Raw genomic sequence first — 6,000 nt, 5'->3', positions numbered from 1 at the left:
AGCCACGCCCTTTCTCCTGTGCCACGTTGCCCGGCCTGTACCGCTGGAAGGAAGCACCAGCAGCGAAGAATGCGACACACATCCCGGGGGAGTGGGTGTGAGACACGCTCAGGGTCAGGGCCCCCAGCCGGGGCCAGTGCTGGCCGGTTCTGGGGACAGTGTGTCCCCTCAGAGGTGTGTGCTGAGGGCACCGTGGGCGGCCCTGCCGGGGCTGCCGCCTGGCTCCCCTGGACCTGTCCCTTTCTGGTGCGTCCCCGAGGGGTGACGAGCTGGCTGCCGCCTGGCTCCCCTGGACCTGTCCCTTCCTGGTGCGACCCCGAGGGGTGACGAGCTGGCTGCCGCCTGGCTCCCCTGGACCTGTCCCTTCCTGGTGCGACCCCGAGGGGTGACGAGCTGGCTGCCGCCTGGCTCCCCTGGACCTGTCCCTTCCTGGTGCGACCCCGAGGGGTGACGAGCTGGCTGCCGCCTGGCTCCCCTGGACCTGTCCCTTCCTGGTGCGACCCCGAGGGGTGACGAGCTGGCTGCCGCCTGGCTCCCCTGGACCTGTCCCTTCCTGGTGCGACCCCGAGGGGTGACGAGCTGGCTGCCGCCTGGCTCCCCTGGACCTGTCCCTTCCTGGTGCGACCCCGAGGGGTGACGAGCTGGCTGCCGCCTGGCTCCCCTGGACCTGTCCCTTCCTGGTGCGACCCCGAGGGGTGACGAGCTGGCTGCCGCCTGGCTCCCCTGGACCTGTCCCTTCCTGGTGCGACCCCGAGGGGTGACGAGCTGGCTGCCGCCTGGCTCCCCTGGACCTGTCCCTTCCTGGTGCGACCCCGAGGGGTGACGAGCTGGCTGCCGCCGGCACTGAGGGCCCCTTCCGCGCAAGTCCCAGAGCTCGGCTGACATCCCCCGGCCCCGGTGCCGCCTGGCCCTTGGGCCCCACGTTCTCGCTGCAGCGCTGCTTTCCGGCGTGGACGCTGGCCTGGGAGATGGCGAGGAGGCTGGTGTTGGGTCACCCCTCTCCAGACCCAGCGCTGACAGGCTTTGGCCCAGAGGGAGGGACGGCCCGGCCGAGCCTCACCCACATGCAGGCACGGATCCCTTGAAGACGATGCAGGTGGGGCCTGTGCAGGGCCCGAGGCTGACGGCTCTGCTTGTCCCCAGGCCCAGCCTGTCTGCAAACGTCAGCTGGTCCCACAGGGAGACCGAGGGCCCCAGGCCGCCCTGATTCTCATTTCTTAGCTGCCTCGCTTGGTGTCCGAGGCCTGCGGGGGCCTCGGGTTAACCCAGAGCAGCGGGCTGGCTGCACAGGCCGGGCTGCGGCCGTGGCCCCAGAACGTCCACCTTGGTCACCGATGCCACGTGTCAGACTAACCTGCCGCCTACCGTGGACCGAAGGGAAGCTGGTCTGGGGGGCCGGGCCGCGCCCTGGTCCTCAAAGACACGGGAATGCGGTCCCCTCCGGGGGCCACGTTCCCACAGGGCGTGCAGATCCCCTCGGGTGGGCTCCTGAGACGAGAGGCGGGTGCTGCCCACACAGCTGCTCTCGGGAGCTCGGGCGGCCACGGAGCTCGCGCGCACGCTGGCTGCTGGTTCTGGACGCAGAAGGCGACTTTCATCCCATCGTCTCTGGTTTCCGAGACGCTGGCGTTCTCTCCTGCTCTGACCGGCTCCCATCAGACAGCACGCTGCCTTCCTCGAGGGAGCCTCGGCCCAGCTCCTCCTGCTGCTGTTTTCACGCCATGCTCGGCAGGCCACGGATTCCCCCTCAGTGTGAGCCGGAAGGAGGGGGAACGCTGGACCTCCGGCCTCCACCAGCCCCACCGGCCACCTCGGGCGACCACAGCCGGCGGCACGTGGGGCTCACCCACCTTCCCGAGACTCAATCTGGCCCAAGCAGGGTGTGCAGGGGCCAGAGGGAAACCCTGCAGGAAGTTGGGTGTTTTTGCTCCCAGAGCAGAACCCAGCCCTCCTTTCCAAACCCTGCGGACGGGACCCCCAAGGCTCTGCCCCAGAGCCCGGCATGGCTCGGCATTCTAGGCTAGCTCGGTGCTTTTGGTTGAGTTGGATTACTGAGCGTTTAGGAAGCCACAGACAGATGTTTTTCCCGGCATCGTCCTGGTGTGGCAGCCCTGTCACCACATGCCCCAGCCGTGGACACGTTGTCCGTGCTGAGGCAGGGCTGTGGGGACCCAGGAGGCGGCTCCCTGGCCCCATCGCTGAGCCCTCTGCCTGGAGCAGGGGCGCTGGGCCCGGCGGCACCTGGAACTTACTACCGCGAGTTCTCTGGCCGACTCAGGCCTCTGGAGTCAGCCCGAGGTGGGCCCAGCCCGCGGATGGGATCTGAGTGTGAGAAGCACCGAGCAGGCACCTGTCGGAGAGGAGGCTGAGGGGCAGTGTCAGACGGGGGCGGGCCTGCTGGTGGCGGCTGGCGCCGGCCTGGGCTTGGGGTTACCAGTATTGCCCGTCACTCTCTTTCTGAAGGCCCACGGGGTCCTCTTGAGAATCACCTGCCTCCTGCTGCTCAGGGGGCTGCACCCAGCTGAGGGCGGGAACCGGAGGTGAGCCCTCACAGCTGGGCTGTGTCCAGGGAGGAGGGGGGAAGTGTCTGCCGCCTGGCGCCAGCACCGGGCTGCGGGGGTGGTGGGTATCCTGGGCCCTGTCCGCCCTCCCGGGAGCAGGTCGGCCCCGAGAGCCCAGTGCCCTTGGCAGGCACCCAGAGCAGCTCCTGGCCGGCTGAGGACGAGGCTCTGAAGACCTCAGTCTGACCCCTTCAGCGCAGCACTGTGTCCGTGCTTCCCCAACGTTGCTGCAAGCTGGAGTCACTGGGGGAGGGTCTCTTCAAAAATGCTGCTGCCTGGCTCCCACCCCCACATCCGAGTTCCTTGGTGGAGTGTGGCCTGGCCATGGGCCTGTCAGCACCTCCCCAGGTGACTGCTGTGTGCAGGAAAGCTCCAAAACCGAGGCGCTAAGTCTTTTGAGGCCAAGACCTAGCTCGTGCTCCAAGGTTCACAGAGCAACACGGCCCTAGAGGTGAAGGCGGAGCAGGGAACCAGAAGGCTGTGTGTGAATCCTGAGTCAGGGCAGCAAAGAGCTGGACCAGGGGGTGGGGCAGAGGAGGTATGGGGCGGGGCAGAGGAGGGCGGGACAGGCAGAGGAGGGCGGGGCAGAGGAGGGCGGGACAGGCAGAGGAGGGCGGGGCAGGCAGAGGAGGGCGGGACAGGCAGAGGAGGGCGGGACAGGCAGAGGTGGGCGGGGCAGGCAGAGGAGGGCGGGACAGGCAGAGGAGGGCGGGGCAGGCAGAGGTGGGCGGGGCAGGCAGAGGAGGGCGGGACAGGCAGAGGAGGGCGGGACAGGCAGAGGTGGGCGGGGCAGGCAGAGGAGGGCGGGGCAGAGGTGGGCGGGGCAGGCAGAGGAGGGCGGGACAGGCAGAGGAGGGCGGGACAGGCAGAGGTGGGCGGGACAGGCAGAGGTGGGCGGGGCAGGCAGAGGAGGGCGGGGCAGAGGTGGGCGGGGCAGGCAGAGGTGGGCGGGGCAGGCAGAGGAGGGCGGGGCAGAGGTGGGCGGGGCAGGCGGAGGTGGGCGGGACAGGCAGAGGAGGGCGGGGCAGAGGAGGGCGGGGCGTGAGGACTGGACTTGCTGGTGGAGATGATGTCAGAAGTGGGGAAATGCTTGAAAATAACAGTGGCTGTGAATATGGAACTTTCTGTGAAATGGCCTTTTCTTGGAAGAAGAGGGAAGGGGCAGGGGAAAGAGGGAATGAGGAGGAGGGTTGGGGTGTCCTGCCCGGGAACAAGGGGAGATTTGCTCCCAAGCCTCTGGTCTCTGGAAAAGTGGGGAAAACATGAAGATGGGAGAGAAGTGCAAAGGGGAGAGGGAGGTCCGAGTGGGCGGAGGAGGGGGTGCAGGAGGAGCTGTGCCCCAAAGCAGCAGGGGGAACCAGTGCGGGGCTCGGGGCAGGGCCACTGCTCCTCAGCAGGGCCGCCCTCCGAGGAGGCAGGACAGCGCCTGCATGGGGCGGTCCTTCCATCCCCTCGTCCCCTCGTCCCTCTCGCTGGGCAGGGCTCACAGAGGAAGCCCCTCCCCTGACCCAGCCCCGCACCAGCTCAGGTTCTGGGGGCTTCCCACAGGGACAGCGTTCCTTTGCTGGGAAGAGCCTTGCAGACAAAACCAGAGACCCCCCAGCTCCGAGTCCCTGGGGCTCCTGACCGGGCGTGACCATTACCACGTGCTCGGGACATGCCATCTGCACAGCAGACCAGCGGGCACAGCAGGCAGAGGGCACAGGACGGTGGGGTATCAGGCACAGCCCCCAATTCTGCAGTCAGCACTCCCATCAGAGCGGCTTTCTGAGAGTCGAGGCAGGGCCCACAGTGAGGACCCGCACGGCTGCCGCGGGTCTAGCCCGCGCAGGGTGCTCCCCCGTGTCCCCCGTGTCGTCCTGTGGGAACGTGGTCCGGGCTGGCCGCACACAGGAGCGGGGGGTGAGAGGCGGCGGCCCGGGCGGCCTTCCCGGGGTGGGCGGGCGAGGCCTCAGGGAAGGGCTCCGGGCGCCGGTGGCCGGGAGCCCCCGAGGGAGGGGGTGCCCAGGAACGTCTGCAGCTCAAAGCACCGCCCTGGCTGAGACGGGCTCTGAGCAGCCCACGTGCCTCCTCAGCCGAGGGCGGTGTGTCTGCAGAGCCCCTGGGAGGCGCAGCCAGGACACCCTCGGTCCTCAGCCCCGCACAGGAATCGCTTCCACGCACCCTGACGGGAGGCGGCAGACACCTGGCCTGTGGGAGACAGGAGGGCGAGCTGCGGGGCTCGGCTCGGAGAGCACGGGGCTCCTGGCACAGCTGAGCGGCCATGGGCACATGCAGGGGGAGGGGCATAGGGACGGCTTGAGTGCCCCGAGGGGTGGAGATGCCGTCCGGGTTCCAGAGGGGACGGTGCACCCCCTCCCCCAGAGGCATGGCCTGTATCCTTACACTCCCTCCCGGTGGCCTCTGACTTCTGACCAGGAGACAGGAGTGCACCCTCCGTCCGGTGGGGAAGGGAGGCTGGAGGGTGGGGCTGGATCCGAGGCGGCAGGCGGACCGCCTGCTCCCTCCAGCCCAGCCGCGCCTGCCGCCCCCCCCCCCCCCCGCAGCTTTCCGGCCTGGCCCTGGCCCTGCGGCGGTTGCTGCCCTCGAGCTCCCCAGCACTGCCAGGCTCTCCTGGTGCCCAGCCTCCAGCCAGAGCTCAGCCAGGTCACACGGAAACCAGCCCCCAGGGCCCTGCTCCGCCCCCGCCCAGCCCCCGCCCCCCCCCCCCCCCCGGGTCAGATCGCTGTGCCACCTTCTGGGGGGTGTGCGGCCTGGCGGCCTGGCCGTGCGTCAGACGCAGCTTCGGGAGGAACACAGTGCATCCCGCAGAGCTGGGCGACCAGCCCCGCACAGCCCGTGCTACGCCGATGGCCGCTCGGAGAAAAGGAACGTGAGCAGCATGGAGCGGACAGAGACAGCAGGGACCGGACAGCCCTGTGCCTGCCACGGCGGCACCCGGCCTCAGCTTCCCGGCACTGGCATGGACAGAGACATTGGACCCATTACCGAGTCACGTACAAACCAAACTGTGAAAAATGGCACCTGCTCAGGGCTGCTCGTGGACGGTGTCGTGGGGGCCACTGAGGCCTGTGCAGGACGCATGGAGCGGGGCCGGGGCCTGGGGACGCGATGGCGGGCCCTCCCATAGCCTCAGGGGCCCTTCCGTCCGTCTGTGTGCCTGGCGGGCGGGGCGTGCCTGCGGGCGGCGGACCTCTGGTCCCAAACCAGCCCCCTCCGAGGGGGAGAGGGAGGAAAGCCTGGCTGAGCGTGAGGAGGGGACTCGGGGACTCACCGACAGCGAGTGAGTGACTGACGGCGAGCTCCAGGGACTGCAGGGACCAGGCCCCACCGCTCAGCATTCCAGCACAAGCACCAGCCGCCCGCACTCCCCGCCCCGCCCCGCCCCGCGCGGGGACGGACAGGAAGAACAGACTCCCACGGCGTGGGTGCCTCCTCC

The sequence above is a fragment of the Cnephaeus nilssonii genome (assembly GCF_951640355.1).
Source record: "Cnephaeus nilssonii genome assembly, chromosome: 21".
Classification (NCBI taxonomy): domain Eukaryota; kingdom Metazoa; phylum Chordata; class Mammalia; order Chiroptera; family Vespertilionidae; genus Cnephaeus; species Cnephaeus nilssonii.
The sequence above is the reverse complement of the archived record's forward strand: the minus strand, read 5'-3'. Positions refer to the sequence as shown.